At 36.8% G+C, this 18,729-nt stretch overlaps 1 protein-coding gene across 1 annotated transcript in view; it reads left to right on the forward strand.

Moving 5' to 3' along the window:
• Dpy19l2 (dpy-19 like 2) overlaps positions 1 to 18,729 on the forward strand; it is a 164,857-nt gene that overhangs the window by 10,134 nt on the left and 135,994 nt on the right. The window lies entirely within an intron of this gene.

The raw sequence follows: 18,729 nt of genomic DNA on the forward strand, positions 1-18,729 counted from the left end.
GTCCAGTTTTATCCCATGCTATTTCGGTAACAGTCCACCTGGCCTTGGTGAGCTCCCAGTAGATCAGCTCCACTGTCTCAGTGGGTGGTTGCACCACTCGTGGTCCCGACTTCTTTGCTCATGTTCTCCCTCCTTCTGCTCCTCATTGGGACCTTGGGATCTCAGTCCATTGCTCCATGTGGGTCTCTTTCTCTATCTCCATCCATCACCAGATGAAGGTTCTATGATGATATGCAAGATATTCATCAGTATTGCTCTAGGATAGGGTCATTTCAGGTTCCCTATCCTCAGCTGCCCAAGGAACTAACTGGGGACCTCAGCTTGGGCACCTGGGAGCCCCTCTAGGGTCAAGTCTCTTGCCCACCCTAAAGTGGGTCCCTTAACTAAGAATTGCGGATCCGAGCTCCCCTATCCAGCCTTCCTTTATCCCGATCCTCCTGTTTCCCCAAGTCCCCCCTTCTTCCCGTCTACCTTTGAAAATATTTTTTATACAGTATATTCTGACCATTGTTTTCCTTCCATACCTCCTAGATTGCCCCACCTGCCCAACTCCACATCTTCTATACCTCTCTCTTTGCAAAGCAAACAATCAAACAAAAAAAAACATGAGAAAAATGGAATAAAAAGTATCAAAAAAAGCACAAGAGACAGAGACAAAAATAAAACCTATACAAATACAAAATTGAAAATCATAATATACATTCAAAAAACAGTGAGATGAAAAAAAAAGTCAAAGTGATTAAGACAAAAAGTATAGGAAACTACCCCTGGAGTTTTGGGTTGGCCATCTACTTCTAGTCATGGGTCTTACCCTTAAGTGTGGTTAATATCCCCAGTGAGACTCAGTTGGCAAAAACTAATGTTTCCTTTGCAAGTGATGTGAGCTAGAGCTAGCTTCTTGGCTAAGGGTGGGAGCTGGTGCTCATTCCCCACTCTCAGCTCCTGGGACTCTGCCTGACTTAAGCCTGTGCAGGCCCTGTCTAGTTCCAGAGTTGGTGGTCAGCGCCAAGCCCTGCACAACACTGCTGCACCCTTAGGGCTATTGTGCCATGTCAATCTTGCTGCAGTTAATAGGCTTCATAGCTGGAGGACTGTTGGTGGCTTCCCTCTTTTGTAAGGTTGCCTGGCAACTCCTGGTACCATGAAAGTTAGTCCTCAGGGAGGAGAAATTCAGGTCAGTTCCAGTTCATGTCCCTGGGGCATGCATCTGAAGTGCATGGTGTCTTGAGCAATAGGGGCTTACCTTCTCCATCTGGGGGACCACCAAGGCAATAGCAATAGCCTGTATTTTTTGGGAGTCTCTTGTACAACACTGACCAACAACTTAAAAGAGGGCTTCTCATGCCTGGTCGCTGGGTTTCCTTATGTGGTCTATGGCTTTTAGAGGGAACATGGTCAGTCTACATGAGAAATTTCATTTGAACTACATGTGTATATTTATAAGCCAACTTCTTATAGGTGTCTTAAGTAGGTAAATAATCATATGACTTTTTGTGACTTTTTCAGATATCCTTACTATTTTTACCTTTCTCCCTTTTCAATATTTATTTCCCTTCCCTCCTTAATTAATGCTCCTCTTCCCACTTCCCCAATTTGGTCACTTATTCAATACTATTCAAGTGGCTCCCCACCCCAACCAAGCAATGATCCCTTTTTATACTTATAGTTTATGTACTTTAAGTAACATACCCATACCTAAAGATTTATAAGTAGGAGCATCCTATGACAGAACATGTGACATTTGTCTTTCTAGATCTGGGTTACCTCACTCAATATGATTTTCTACTTCCACCCATTTACCCACAAAGTTCATGCCTTCATTTTTATTTACAGATGAATCGTCTTCCATATTGTATATGTACCACATTTGCATTTAGTTTGTTTCCATTTCCTATATTATGAATAGAGCAGCAATGAACATGATTGAGCAAGAGTGTGTGGAGTACACTGTCCAAGGACTGCTACAGCTGGGTCGTATAATAGATTTACTTTTAGCTTTGCGAGCATTCTCCACACTGATTTCCCCAGTAGCTGCACCAGTCTGCAGTACAAAGAATGAGTGTTCCCTTTTCCGCACACCTCCTCCAAAATTTGTCGTTCTTTTCTTTTCTTTTTTTCTTTGATCTTTGTTTTTCCATTCTGACTGATGTAAAATGAAATCTCAGTTATTTTGATTTGCATTTCCCTAAATAATAAGGACCAATGAACATTTTTGAGATAATTTCTAATCTTTTCTTTTTCTCCTGAGAACCCAGGCTATTGGTTTTGAATGTGTCATTTGTTTGTTTAATTCTTGCTTCCGAGTTCTTTATATATTATGGATTTCTTACACTGTCAGATGTGTAGCTGGCAAAGATTCTCTTCCACTTTGTAGGCTTTGTCATCAGCCAGGTGATTTCTTCTTCAGCTCTGCAGGAGCTTTTTGTTGTATGAGGTCCCACTTGGCAGTCGTTGCCCTTAATTCTCGGGCAAATGGAGTCCTCGTCAGAAAGTCCTTTTATACACCTCTATCTGATAGGGCACTGGCTATGTTTTCTTTAATAATTTCACTGTTTCATGTTTCTCATTTAGGTCTTTGATCAATTTTGGCCTCAGTTTTTGTGCAAGGTGACAGATTGGGTTTAATTTTATTCTTCTGCATGTGAACATGCAGTTCCCAGCAACATTTCTTTTTTTTTTCTTTTTCTTTTATTGATAAAAGAAGAATAAAGAAAAAAACCAAATTTCCACCTCCTCCCAGCCTCCCCATTTCCTCCCCCTCCTCCCACTCTTCTCCCCCTCCTCCCACTCTTCTCCCCCTCCTCCCACCCCTCTCCCCTTCCCCCCACTCGTCTCCCCCTCCCTCTCCAGTCCAAAGAGCAGTCAGGGTTCCCTGCACTGTGGTAAGTCCTAGGTCCTCCCCCCTCTGTCCATATCTAGGAAGGTGAACATCCAAACTGGCTAGGCTCCCACCAAGCCAGCAGATTGCGTAGGATCAAAACTGCGTGCCATTGTCCTTGGCGTCTCATCAGCCCTCATTGTTCGTCATGATCAGAGAGTTCAGTTTTATCCCATGCTTTTTTTGGTAATAGTCCAGCTGGCCTTGGTGAGCTCCCAGTAGATCAGCTCCACTGTCTCAGTGGGTGGGTGCACCCCTCGTGGTCCCGACTTCTTTGCTCATGTTCTCCCTCCTTCTGCTCCTCATTGGGACCTTGGGATCTCAGTCCATTGCTCCAGTGTGGGTCTCTGTCTCTATCTCCATCCATCGCCAGATGAAAGTTCTAAGATGATATGCAAGATATTCGTCAGTATTGCGCTAGGATGGGGTCATTTCAGGTTCCCTATCCTCAGCTGCCCAAGGAACTAACTGGGGACCTCAGCTTGGGCACCTGGGAGCCCCTCTAGGGTCAAGTCTCTTGCCCACCCTAAAGTGGGTCCCTTAACTAAGAATTGTGGTTCCGTGCTCCCCTATCCAGCCTTCCTTTATCCCGATCCTCCTGTTTCCCCAAGTCCCCCCTCCTTCCCTTCTACCTTTTCTCTCTCCATCTCCCCTTACCCCCTTCCCACCCCACCCCCAAGATCCCACTTTTCTCCCCGGCAATTTTGTCTACTTCCCTTATCCAAGAGGATAACGATATGTTTTTCCTTGTGTTCACCTTCTTACTTAGCTTCTTTAGGTTTGCCAATTGTAGACTCCGTGACCCCTATTTATGGCTAGAAACCAATTATGAGTGAGTACATCCCATGTTCTTCTTTTTGGGTCTGGGATACCTCACTCAGGATAGTGTTTTCTATTTCCATCCATTTGCATGCAAAATTCGAGAAGTCATTGTTTTTTTACCGCAGCGTAGTACTCTAGTGTGTATATATTCCATACTTTCTTCATCCATTCTTCCATTGAAGGGCATCTAGGTTGTTTCCAGGTTCTGGCTATTACAAATAATACTGCTATGAACATAGTTGAACAAATGCTTTTGACATGTGATAGAGCATCTCTTGGGTAAATTCCCAAGAGTGGTATTCCCAGCAACATTTCTTGAAGATGCTTTTATTCCTTCAGTTTAAATTTTTGGCACCTTTGTCAAATAGCAGACGTCTGAAGTTATGTGAACTCATGTTTGGGTCTTTAGTTGTTTTCCCACTGGTCCTCATGTCTGTTTTTGTGCCAATACCATATTGTTTTATTACTATGGCTGTGCAATATATCTTCAGATCTAGAATGGTAATCCCTCCAGTATTGTTGTTTTTATTCAGGATTGTTTTAGCTATTTGGGATCATTTCCATATGAATTTTAGGACAATTTCTTTTATTTTGGTGATGAATGAATTAGGAATTTTTATTGAGATTGCTGCATTGAATTTGTAAATAAATTTGGGGACTTTGGTTATCTTCACATTACCTCTGCCAATCCATGAGCATAGGATTCTTTTCCCTTTTCTAGTCTGTGATTCCTTCCTTGTGGCCCTTCACGCCTTTAGTTAGGTTTCAGTGGATGAATCTATCATGGTCTTGACCTTCTCATTCCTTCCTCTCTGGGGAGCTCAGTGTAGTACTCCAATATGGGTCTCTGCCTCTGTTTCCATCAGTTGCAGGATGAAGGTTCTATGGTGATATTTAAGATATTCATCAGTCTGACAACAGGGCTAGTCAAGATCGGGTCCCCTTTCCGCTATTGCTTAGGGTCTTAGGTGGGGTTCTCTTTGTGAATTCCTGGGAATTTCTCTAGAGCCAGGTTTCTGATAATCCTTTAATGGCTCCCTCAATCAAGATATCTATTTCCTTTCTCTCATTTCTATCCTTCCTCCATCTTGACTATCCCATTCCCTCAAGTTCTCCTTAACTCTCCCCCTCTCCCCCTCCTTCTCCCCCAACCCCTTGCTTCCAGTTATGTGAGGCAATCTTGTCTGTTTCCAATTTTTAGGTGGGTCTCTATATATTTTTCTTTGGGTTCACCTTATTACTAACCTTTCTAGGATCATGAACTATAGGCTCAATGTCCTTTGTTTATAGCTAGTATGCATTTATGAGTGAGTACAAACAATATTCATCTTTTTTGGTCTGGTTTACTTTACTCAGGATAGTGTTTTTTAATTCCATCCATTTGCATGCAAAATTCAAGATGTCATTGTTTTTTTACTGTTGAGTGTACTGCTTTTTATTCTAATGTGTAAATGTTCCACACTTTCTTTATGCTTTTTTTAGACAAGGGGAATCTATATTGTTTTCATGTTTTGGCTATTACAAATAATGCTGCTATGAACATAGCTGAACGAATGCTTTTGTAGTATGATTGAGCATCTTTTGGGTATACTCCCAAGCATGGTATTACTGGATCCTGAGGTAGATTGATTCCCAATTTTCTAAGAAACCGCCATACTGATTTCCAAAGTTGTTGCACAAGTTTGCATTTTTACCAGAAATGGATGAGTATTCCCCTTAGTCCACATCCTCTCCAGCATAAGCTATCATTAGTATTTTTGATCTTAGCCATTCTGACAAGTTTAAGATGGTATCTCAAAGTTGTTTTGATTTGCATTTCCTTGATAGCTAAGGATGTTGAACATTTTCTTAAGTATCTTTTGGCCATTTGAACTTCTTCTGTTAAGAATTCTTTGTTTAGTTCCATACTGCATTTTTTTAAAATTGGATTATTTATAATTTTAATATCTAATTTCTTGAGCTCCTTATATATTTTGGAGACCAGACCTTTGTCTGATGAGGGGTTGATGAAAATATTTTCCTATTCAGTGGGCTGCCTTTTTTGTCTAGTTGACTATGTCCTTTGATTTACAGAAGCTTCTCAGTTTCAGTCCCATTTATTTATTGTTGCTCTCTGTGTCTGTGCTACTGGGGTTTTACGTAGGAAGTGGTCCCTGTACTCATGTGTTGCACTTTCTACTTCCCACTTTCTCTTCTATCAGGTTCAGTGTTGTCAGGATTATATTGAGGTCTTTAATCCATTTGGAATTGATTTTTGTTCATGGTGATAGATATGGATCTATTTTCATTCTTCTACAGGTTGATATCCAGTTATGCCAGCACCATTTGTTGAAGATGTTTTCTTTCTTCCACTGTATAATTTTAGCTTTTTGTCGAAAATCAGGTGTTCATAGGTGGGTTAATATCCGGGTCTTCGATTCAATTCCATTGGTCAACGTCTCTGTTTTTATGCCAATACCAAGCTGTTTTCATTACTGTAGCTCTGTAATAGAACTTGAAGTCAGGGATGGTGATGCCTCCGGAAGTTGCTTTATTTATAGGACTGTTTTGGCTATCTTGGGTTTTTTGTTTTTCTATATAAAGTTGATTATTTTTCTCTCAAGGTGTGTGAAGAATTTTGTTGGGATTTTGATGGGGATTGCATCGAATTTGTAGATTGTCTTTGGTAGAATTGACATTTTTACTATGTTGATCCTAACAATCCAAGAGCATGGGAGATCCTTCCATTTTCTGGTATCCTCCTTAATTTCTTTCTTCAAAGCCTTAAAGTTCTTGTCAAATAGATCTTACACTTCCTTGGTTAGTTTTACCCCATGATACTTTATGCTATTCATGGCTGTCATGAAAGGTGAAGTTTCTCTGATTTCCATCTCTCCTTCTTTATCTCTGTGTATAGGAAGGCTACTAATTTTTTGAATTGATTTTGTATCCTGCCACATCACTGAAAGTATTTATCAGCTGTAGTAGTTTTTTTTGGTAGAGTTTTGGGGGTCACTTATGTACACTATTATATCATTTGTAAATAACTAAAGTTTGACTTCTTCCTTTCCGATTCAAGTCCCCTTGATTCCCTTATGTTGTCTTATTGCTATTGCTAGAACTTCAAGCACTATGTTGAAGAGATATTGTGAGAGTGGACAGCTTTGTCTTGTTCCTGATTTTAGTGGAATGGCTTTGAGTTTCTCTCCATTTAATTTTATGTTAGCTATTGGCTTGCTGTATATTGCTTTTATGATATAGGTATGAACCTTGTATCCCTAATCTCTCCAAGACCTTTATCATAAAGGGGTGTTGAATTTTGTCAAATGCTTTATCAGGATCTAATGAAATGATCATATGGTTTTTTCTTTCAGTTTACTTATATGATGGATTACATTGATAGATTTTCATATGTTGAACCAGCCCTGCATCTCTGGGATGAACCCTACTTGATCGTTATGGATGATTTTTTTTGATGTTTTCTTGGATTCGGTTTGCCATTATTTTAGTGAGAATTTTTGCATCGATGTTCATGAGTGAGATTGGTCTGTAATACTCTTTCTTGGTTTAGTCTTTGTGTGGTTTTGGTATCAGGGTAACTGTAGCTTCATAAAAAGAGTTTGGCAATGATTCTTCTGTTTCTATTCTGTGAAACACATTAAGGAGTATAGGTATCAGCTCTCCTTGGAAAGTTCTGGTAAAATTCTGCCTTAATACCATCTGGTCCTGGACTTTTTTTTGGTTGAGAGGTGGTTTTTTTTCTTGATTTAATTTTGGTATATGGTATTTATCTAAAAATTGTCCATTTCTTTTACATTTTCCAATTATTTTGAGTACAGGCTTTTTTGTAGTAACACCTAATGATTCTCTGAATTTCCTCAGTGTTGTTATGCCCCCTTTTCCTTTCTGATCTTGTTAATTTGAGTGTTCTCTCTATGCCTTTTGATTAGTTTGGATAGGGGTTTGTCAATCTTGTTGATTTTCTCAAAAAGCCAGCTCTTTGTTTTATTGATTCTTTGGATTGTTTTCTGTGTTTCTATTTTGTTGATTTCAGCCTTCAGTCTGATTATTTCCAGTCTTTTACTACTCCTGGGTGAGTCTGCTTCTTTTTTTTTTCTACAGCTTTCAGCTATGCTGTTTAGTATCTAGTGTGAGCTTTTCCGGTTTTTTTGTTTGTTTGTTTGTTTGGGGGGGGTACTTAGTGCTATAAACTTTCCTCTTAGCACTGCTTTCATAGTGTTCCATAGGTTTGGAATCTTGTTGTATCTTTATTTTTTTTTTAATTCAAGGGGGACTTTAATTTCTTTCCTATTTCTTCCTTGACCCAGGGTGGTTCAGTAGTTGACTGTTAAGTTTCCATGAATTTGTAGGCTTTCTGGGGGGAAGAATTGTTGTTAAATTCTAACTTTATTCCATGGTGATCTGATAAGACACAGGTGGTTGCTAAAATTTTTTTTATATCTGTGGATGTTTGCTCTGTTACCAAGTTTGTGATCTATTTTCGAGAAGGTTCCATGAGATGCTGAGAAGCAGGTATATTTTTTCCTATTTGGGTGGAATGTTCTATAGATGTCTGTTAAGTCCATTTGATTCATTATTTCTGTTAGTTCCCTTATTTCTCTGTTAAGTTTCTGTCTGGTTGACCTGTGTATTGATTGGTGAGAGAAGAGTGTTGAAATCTCCTAGTATTAGTGTGTGAGGTCTCATATGTGTTTTGAGTTTTAGTAATGTTTCTTTTTACATATGTGGTTGCTTTTATATTAGGGGCATAGATATTCAGGATTGAGACTTTATCGTCCTGATGAATTGTTCCTGTTATGAGTATAAAGTGTCCTTCTCCATCTCTTCTGATTGATTTTAGTTTGAAATCAATTTAGTTAGATATTAGTATAGCCACACCTACTTGTTTCCCTTGTGACAGTCTGAATTTTTTTGTTGTCTTGTAGCGTTTCCCTATTTATTTCAGACTGTGTTAGTTTGAATCTTTTCTTTCTTTTTGTTTGTTGGGCCAAAGCTTTGTTAATCTTTTTTATCTTCTCAATGAACAGGTTCTTAGATTCACTAATTCTCAGTATTCTCCTCTAATGGTTATTATTTTTTGCCACTCTCTGGGCCTGAACTTTGTTTGTTATTCCTTTTCCAAATTATTTAGCTGCATCATTAAGTTATTTTTTGTTCTTCTTGTGATTTTTTATTTATTTATTTTTATTTATTTATTAAAGATTTCTGCCTCCTCTCTGCCACGGCCTCCCATTTCCCTCTCCCTCCCCCAATCAAGTCCCCCTCCCTCATCAGTCCCGTAGACCTGGAAGGAGGTGGGTGGTCCTTGAACTTCCCACAGGGCATGGAACCCTGATTGTTCTTGTGATTTTTTTGTATAGACATTTAGAGCTTCTAATTTCTCTTGTAGACTAATGTGTCCCTGAGGTATATTTGCATTATCTTTTCATTTAGTTCTAGTAATTTTTTTAGCTTCTTTCTTGATTTTTTTCTTTGACCCATTCATCATTAAGTAATAACTTGTGTAATTTCCATAATCTTGTCTGTTCACTGGGGTTAGTTTGATGACAAGTTTAAATTCTATCGCATTGCGTTCAAATGGGACACAAAAAGTTATTTCAATCTTTTAAAAAAAATTAAGATTTGTCTTGTGTCCCAGGGTGAGGTCTCTTAGAGAAGTTTTTGTGTGCTGCTGAATAGGATATGTATTCTTTAATATTTTGGTGGACTATTCTATAGGTATCTATTAAATTGATTTGATTTATGATGTCAGATATTTCTGATGTTTTTTTATTTAGTTTTTGTCCAGATGATCCATCTTTTAGAGAAATTGGGTTATTAAATCATATACTTTTAATATATTGATGCTAATCTGGGTCTTTAAATTTAGTACTATACTTTTTTATGAAATAGGGTGCACTAGAGTTTGGTGCTAATATGTTTAGGGTAGTAAGTCTTCTTGGGTAACTTCCCTTGAATAGAATGAAGCATATTCCTTCTCTCTTAGTTTGAAGACTGATTTGTGAGCTATTAGAATAGTGACAGTCACTTGCTCTTTGGTCCCATTTGATTGGAATACTTTTATTTATGGTTTTACTTTGAGGTTTTGTCTATCATTAATTTCTTTTGTAGATAACAGATGAATTTTGTTTCTTGATCTATTAAGTCAGTCTGTGTCTTTTGATTGATTTAAAATTATAGCAACTGTGACTGCATCATGTTAAACATAATTATGATAATCTTTATTTTTGGTTTGATAATTCCTGGTTCATATCTAAAAAGGTTGGTCTAATCATTTCCTGTCATTGTAGGGGAAATTCCTTCCCAAAGCAATTAAAGAATCTACTACCTATTATAAAAAAAACACCATATTGCTCTCAGTGATAGAAAGGCTATAAAAGAGAGAAAAAAATTCAGGAGAAACCATAAAGCAAAGATTTTAGCATACTCCTATAAATGAACAAAAACCAAAATTAAAAATATGAATAAATGACATTGTTATTGAGGATCTTGTAGACACAGATGCAGATGTAACAAGAAATGCACCAGAATCTTAGCATCCAAAATATCATCTTCAGGAGGTAAATGTTCAGCTTTTAGGCATTGGAATGTTATCTCAGGTAAAACAGAGCAAGAGATGGGTTGGATATATAGGCCAGAAGGACATAGAGGAATATTAAAGCCATAGATGAGTAACATAACAATGAACTTATGGGTATGTGATTTTTTTTATAGTAGTGGAAGACTCAGATTAAGATTCCTCCAATGTCAGAAACAAATCATAAATTAACATATGTTTCTGGGACAATATTAGGAGATATTATAATGAACATTCACTGATCATTCAGGTTGTACAAGAACAGGACATAACAGCTACTGATCTTCCAAAGGACAAACATGTACAGGTCAAGCTATGACCTTTAATGATAGAAAAACTTCAGGCTTTAGAACAGCTGGTATAGGAGTGGCTAAATCTTCAGCATATTGAAGAATCAACCAGCCATTGGAATTCTGCTGTATTTGTTGTTAAAAATAAATCTGGAAAATGGAGAATGGTAACAGATCTAAGAGCTGATAATAAGGTAATTCAGCCAATGGATAGCCTCTTATTCACTACACTTTTATAAGAAAAAGAGAGAGAGAGAAATTTGCCTTCACGATGCTTGTTAAGAGATATCAACGGAAGAGTCCCTCATAGGGAATGTTAAATAGTCCTACCCTGTGCCAACTTCTGTAAGACAGCCATTTGAAATGATTCATAAGCAATTTCCTGAATCTATATTTTACCATCATATGGACAACTTCTTACTAACTGATTCAAATGTAGATACTTTAGAAAGAATGTTTAAAGAAGTAAAGAAAATTTTGCCTTGTCAGGGATTACAAATTTTTCTGAAAACACAAAGAGGAAATTCTATTAATTATTTAGGATATAAAATAGGTCTACAAAAAATTTTAACCCCAAAAGGTGCAAATTAGGAGAGATCGATTACGGACTCTTAATGACTTCTAAAGATTGCTAGAAGACATTTCTAATCTAAAAATAATAAATTATTTTTATTGGTATAAAAATAATGAACTGAGTAATTTGTTCAAAATCTTAGATGACAAGGACTTACATAGTCCAAGAAAATTATGCACTGAATCTGAGAGAGAATTAACTTTGGTAGAAAAGAAATTACAGGTTGCATATCTGAGTCATTTATATCCAAAGCTTGATTGAATTCTGGTTATTTTATTCTCTAAGCATTCTCTTAAAGGAATATTAATGCAGAAAAAAGAAATTATCTTAGAAGTGATTGTTTTATTATATAAACAGAGTAAACGAATTAAAATATTACCTGGAAAAGGTCTATGAGTTGACTTTAAAAGAAAAATTGAAACTTCATCAATTAGCAAGAACAGACCCAGCAGAAATTGTAGTACCTCTTAATAACGATGACTGACAAATTAAGGAAAGAAAGTGAACCTTGGCAAAGAGCTTGCAGCAATTATTTTGGGATAGGCTAACATCAAATATCCCAAAAGCAAGAGAATTCAATTCTTAAAAGAGAACTAATTTGATCCTTTCTCACATTATAAGGGGAAGACCAATATTTGGAATCCCACATTCTATGCCTATGCAAATAAATCAGGAAAGGCAGGTTGTAAATCAGAAAAATTTAAGTAGAGTGGCTCAAAGCCCTTATGGCTCTGTCCAAAAGTCAGAATTATATGCTATTCTTAGGGTATTAATGAATTTTATGAAACCTCTTAACATAGTACTGATTTGTAATATGAAGAAAGAGTTGTTTTGCATATTGAATCTACTGAATTTATACCAGATGATATGGAATTGACTTCATTATTTATTCAGTTACAAGAAACAATCAGGAGTAGGAATCATCCCATATATGTAAAACATATATCTGATCTCTATGAGTCTGCCAGGCCCTCTAGCACAAGGTAATGAAGATATTGATCAACTATTAATAGAAAATGTGCTGGAGGCTTTAGAATTTCATAAAAACATCATGTCAACAGCAAAGGTTTAAAAAAGGAGTTTTTCCATCACTTGGCACCAAGCCAAGGAACTTATAAGGAAATGTCCTACTTGTTCTTTATACAACCAAACTCTACTACCTGCAGGAAGTAACCCAAAGGGTTCTCAAAAGAATGAAATATGGCAGGTGGATTTGTCACAGTTTATAGAATTTGGAAAAATAAAACATGTAACCACACCATTGATACCTACTCAGAATTTTAATGGGTGGCTGCTTTGATTTCAGAAAAGGCTGATTCTGTAATCGCACATTTGCTAGAAAGTTATGACCATCATGGACTGATAATACTCCAGCATATATCTCTAGTAAAATTAAACAGCTTTTTGCTTACTACAATATAAAGCATATTACAGGTATATCATACAATCCTACAGGGCAAGCACTTATAGAAAGATCAAATCAAACTCTAAAGGATATACTAAACAAATAGGAAGGGACAATAAAGACCCTCAGAAATAGATTGCACAAAATGCTTTATATTAACTTAGAATTTTCTAAATGCTAATGAGGAAGGATTTTACTTTCTCTATAGGCATATAATGTAAATGGTCTTTTGTAGTCACAGTTCAATTTAAAATTAAAGCTGGCTCTATAGTTGAAGTGTGGCTCCCTCCTTCTCTAAACATAAGCATGCTTGTTAAAGTAAAATCCAAAATCTCTATCTCATGTCAGAAAGACCACCTGATAAGAAAGAGAAGATAAACCAAAATTTAGGGACTATTTTATTGACACTAATCTCATAATCCTTTGGTTTTATTTAGGTTCTTTAACATTTTTCTTAAGGTATAAATATTATCTCACAATTCCCAATACATTAATTTTTTGTTATGACATTAATGGTTATATAGAGTACTAACTAACTTTTCTAGAGAAAAGGCTTCATCTATCTTTCTTTAAATGATTTCTTGTTAGAGTCTCTATCAGAAAACTGGAAATTAGGTTTTCTACTCTGGATGTACATAACAAATATTAATCCTTTAAACTTTTTGAGATCTGCTGCATATGACACTTAAAATGTTTAAGTTTTCTGCAGTGAACCATGACCATGCCCAATAGCAACCTTTGAAATCTCCAAAAGGAAGATGGGGGCCCCACAAATGATACCACCAGGATGATGATACCACCACTAAATTGAAAAAAATTGATGATACCACCTAAAGACCAGCTTTGGACTACAAGCTGCTCAGGACAATTTCAAAGTGGCTAGCTGAGATGATCCAGCCTAACAGACTACTCAAACCAGGACTTGGGACAAGTCCTGCAGTTTCCTATTATGCAAGGACTGGACAACAAATGATACAGCTATCTCTCCCAGGACTTGATGATTAACCCAAAATTTTTCTTTTTAGGATCCCCTAAAGATGTCATCGCCCCCAGACAGAGGAACATGACTCCCACATTCCCAAGAGGTAGGGTTGGTGGTTTTTGGTTGTACAGTGGGTTATGGTTATTTGTCATCATTTAGGATGGTTGGTTACAAATTGTTATTAGTATTGGTGAGGGAAAAAAAGCAGAACAAAATGCTGAAGATACAATAGAGGAAATAGACTCATAAGGCAAAGAAAACATTAAATCTGACAAAGATTAACCTCAAAATATCCAGGAAATACTGGACACCATGAAAAGGCCAAACCTAAGAATAATAGGTATAGAAGAAGTTCACCTCAAAAGCACAGAAAATATGTTTAACAAAATCATAGCAGAAAATTTTCCCAACCTAAAGAAAGATATGCCTATGAAGATACAAGAAGCTTACAGAACACCAAAAAGAATGGATCAAAAAAATTTCCCATGCCACATAAAAATCAAAACAGTAAACATACAGAATAAAGAAAGAAAATTAAGAGCTACAAAGGAAAAAGGTCAAGGAACATAAAGGCAGACCTATCAGAATTACACCTGACTTTTCACTGGAGACAATGAAGCCAGAAGATTATGGTCAAGCATTATGCAGACATTAAGAGACCAAAGATGTTAGCCCAGACTACTATAACCAGCAAAACTTTCAATCACAATAGAAGGACAAAATGACATATTCCATGACAGAACTGGATTTAACCAATACCTAGCCATAAACCCAGCCCTACACAAAATACTAGAAGAAAAACTCCAACCCAAGGAAGTTGGCTACATCAACAAAAACACAGACAATTGAGGGTCTCATAGCAGAAAATCCCAAATATGGGGAAAATGCACAAATTATCGTCAACCAACAATGAAAACTAAATTAACAGGAGATAGCAATCACTGGTCATGAATATTCCTTAATATAAATGGACTCAACTCACCTATAAAAAGGCACAGGTGAACAAATAGGATACAAAAACAAAATCCATTCTTTTGCTGCATACAAGAAACATACCTGAACCTCAAAGACAGACATTGTCTCAAAGTAAACGGTTGGAAAAAAATATCCAATCAAAGGGACCTAAGAAACAAGCTGGTGTAGCTATCCTAATATCTAACAAAATAGACTTAACTAAAATCAATCGAGTGAAGGAGTAAGTCACAAACAATGCCACAGCAGTTTGGAATTATGATTAATAGGGTATTTATTTAAAGGGGAAAAAACTTACAGATCACCGTCCCAGACAACAGCCCTCTGCACAACCAGGAAGGAAGTCTAGTTGCTGGTGGAGCAGGAAGTGAAGAGAGAAAGGAGAGGGAAGTGGCCGCTTTTTTAAAGGGAGAGAGACCACGCCCCAATGGGCTTTTATCTCAGTGGCTATAGGCTGGAGGAGTGGAAGTACCTCCTACAACACCTCCCCCTTTTGTTTAAGTAAGAGAGTTCTAAACCTACTATGAAATTATATACAATAAGTACAAATATCCTATTCTAACTAGCTTAGGTCTTGTATAATAAATAACTTGGCCAAGTCATGAGAGAAAAGTAACTACATTTATATAGTCTTCAACCCCATCGAAGATCTGAGAAGGGAAATAATGTTACCTGGGTAATTAGGAAGTTCATTAAAACAACTTCCAAAACATGCAACAAATCACAGAGACAACTAGCTACCCGGGCAATCACCCAAAGTCACTTTAGCAGCGTTGAAGCAACCAACTTTGGCTAAGGCCTAACATAACGACATACCATTTTCAAAGGCAAGCAACTTTTCAAAACTATCTTACCCTGTCTTGGCAGGGTATGACAGTCCTGTTTTATCCATTGATGCATGCTCTGTATCTCTGTCAGTGGTTGAGGTATGGGCATTTCTTTGCCCAAAGGCCAGTTCTGCCAAAAAGAAAGGCTCCAGGTGGAGTGTCTTTGGTGCTCAACATTCTATCGGGAATAGAGCAGTGTTGCAAGGAGCAATTGTGTCTCACTACCACAAAACTCTGAGTTAGATTAAAGGCCATTTTCTATAGCTCTTTGAAGAAGTTGAAGATTATCTATCTATACTGAGTATAATCTCTATATATCTAAAAAACCTGATTAGTCTAATTATAAATGACATACTTAGATGACTATTAATCTATATAATTCTCAATATCTATCTAACTTAAAGACTAAGACAATAAACGACTGTGAAACAAATGAGGACAATGACTTCCAAATATAAACAATGTACAAATATACATTGCAGTATGGTAAATATATTTCAATATACAAACAATATATAAGTATCTTGATCAGAGGTAGAAATGTACACTGTAATATGGTAAATATATATAATATATATATAAATACAATATATGTCAATACATAAAAAATATTTTAAACAGAGGTAGAAACATGCATGCATACAATAGTCAATATAATTTAACTTTGTATGAACATACAAGAATCAATACCAATATATTTGTTTAAAAACAGTAACTCACAATTATAAATCTATTATCCCATAATCCCTCTTTTTTTTTTCAAAATGATCCCTGAGCTTATAAAATTCCTCCCCCAACCCTCAATCGTATACTAATTAAAATCAACCCCTAAATGATGTCTCTAAACCCAAGGGCAAACTTTACTGGGAGAGGGGACATCGTCCTTTAGAATTACTTCCAGCTGTCATGGGGGCGACGTTCTTTCTGGGGGATCCTGTGAAAGTAAAATGATGGTTAAATTTCAAGATCAATGTCTTTTAAAATTGCAAATAGTCTCTTAGTATTGTGTGCAGGTCTGGCCAAAATGTTGTATAAGATGTGCACCATTTCAGCTAACCAAGTTGGAACTGTCTTGTGCAGCTGGTACCCAAAGCAGATCTTGTAGTAGCGCTATCAGTATCATGACGTCATATCCACCAGGTGGAGTTGTTGTTATGGGGCACCATCTTCTTTTTGGGAACTTCAAATGTCACTTCAGGAAAAACTCATTGTTCATTGTGAAAAACTTAAACATTAATCATATAGACATATATATATTCAATGAAAGGCATGATAGATATATTCAATGAAAAGTATGGTAGATATGAAGAAAAGCAGAGATGTTTTCTAAACTCATATTTCTTTCTGTCCCATATCATGGCTCTTGACATGAGACAGAAACTCCAGAAACTCTGGGTTTTTCTCTTACTAACAGACTTGGAATTGGAGAGGGACTGAGCCAGAGTCCAACTTCAAAACCAGCTCTATAAATTTAGAAATATGGTTTAATATATTTTACTTACACAACCCATTCAGTTTTTTTGATATTTCCTATTGGGCAGGTATTTTTCCATCTGTCAGTATCCAAACATCCAGGGTTCCTTGAATTTTTCAAAGATGAGTGTTTTCCTGTGAAGATAAGAACAGAACCCTGCCCCCATTCTATATGTTTTTCTTACCACCTGTATGAATATCATCATTGTGGATGAGTTGTCATTTCTCCTTTCCAAGAGGTTTCTCCTCTTCAAATCGAAACTTTATTAATTTTGATGGTATCCACAATTTTTCTTCTCCTGTGGAACCAAGAGCAAAACCCCTTCCCCAACGTAGCACATTTCCTGGCTTCCATTGAGAGGTCAGCACATCTTTGAAATAAATCGGTTGATTTAGTTCAGCAGACTTTTTCATTATCCAATGTCTTTCTGCTGCTGTCGTTCCTTTCTCATTAGCGTTAAGAAAATTCAAGGTTAATAAAGCATTATGTAATCTATTTCTGGGGGTATTTTCGGTCCCTTTCTGTTTGTTCAGCATATCCTTTATAGTACGATTTGATCTTTCTATAACTGTCTGACCTGTAGGATTTTTTGTATACCTGTAATGTGCTTTATATTATAATAATCAAAAAAGCGATTCATTTTCTTAGATACATATGCTGGACCATTATCTGTCCAGGTATACCCATGATGGCCATAACTTCCAATAAATGTGTGATTACTGAATCAGCCTTTTCTGATCTCAGGGCAGTAGCCCATTGAAAACCTAAATACATGTCTATGGTATGGTGTACATATTTTAATTTACCAAATTCCATAAAGTGGAACACATCCATCTGCCAGATTTCATTTCTCTTAGTACCCTTTGGGTTACTCCCTGCAGGCAACAGTGTTTGATTATAGAAAGAACAAGTAGGACATCTCTTTATAATGTCCTTAGCTTGTTGCCAAGTAATGGAAAATTCTTTCTTTAGGCCATCATAAGACATGATGCTTCTTATGAAATTCTGAGGCCTGCAACCCACTTCCAATCAATAATTGATCAATCTCAGCGTTGCCTTGGGCTAGAGGACCAGGCAGACCTGTATGGGACCGGATGTGTGTTATGTACATCGGACAAAGCCTGTTCCTGATTATGTCTTGTACCTGGATAAAAAATGAAGTCAACTCTGTGTCATCTGGTATAAATTCAGTGGTTTCAATACGCAAGATAACTCTTTCTGCATATTGTGAATCTGTAACTGTATTAAGAGGTTCTTTAAAATCCCTTAGCACCATAAGAATGGCATATAATTCTGCCTTCTGGACGGAATTATAAGGGCTTTGTTCCACCTTACTCAATTCATCTGACTTGTAACCTGCTTTCCCTGATTTATTTGCATCAGTATAGAACGTACGGCCTCCAGTTATTGGAGCATCACATACAATTCTAGGAAGAATCCAAGAAGTTCTTTTTATGAGGTTAAGTCTACCACTTTTGGGATAGTTGCTATTAATTTCTCACAAAAAATTAGCACAAGCTCTTTGCCATGGTTCATTGTCTTCCCATAACTTTTTTATTTCTTCAGTAGTAAAAGGCACTATAATTTCTGCTGGGTCTATACCTGCTAGTTGACGAAGTCTCAGCTTACCTTTTATAATTAATTCAGAGACTTTTTCCACATAAGTTTTTAATTTTTTACTTCTTTTATTAGGTATAAATATCCACTCTAAAATAATATCTTCCCTCTGCATTAGATTCCCTGTAGGAGAAATTCTAGAAGGCAATATGACTAGGATGCAGCTAAGATTTGGGTTCACCCTATCCACATGCGCCTCCTGTAATTTTTCCTCAATCATTGTCAGTTCCTTTTCTGCTTCAGCTGTCAGTTTTCTTGGACTATTCAAATCTTTATCACCATCTAAGGTTTTGTTTAAATGAACTATTAGA

The sequence above is a fragment of the Microtus pennsylvanicus genome, chromosome 3, assembly GCF_037038515.1.
Source record: "Microtus pennsylvanicus isolate mMicPen1 chromosome 3, mMicPen1.hap1, whole genome shotgun sequence".
NCBI lineage: Eukaryota > Metazoa > Chordata > Mammalia > Rodentia > Cricetidae > Microtus > Microtus pennsylvanicus.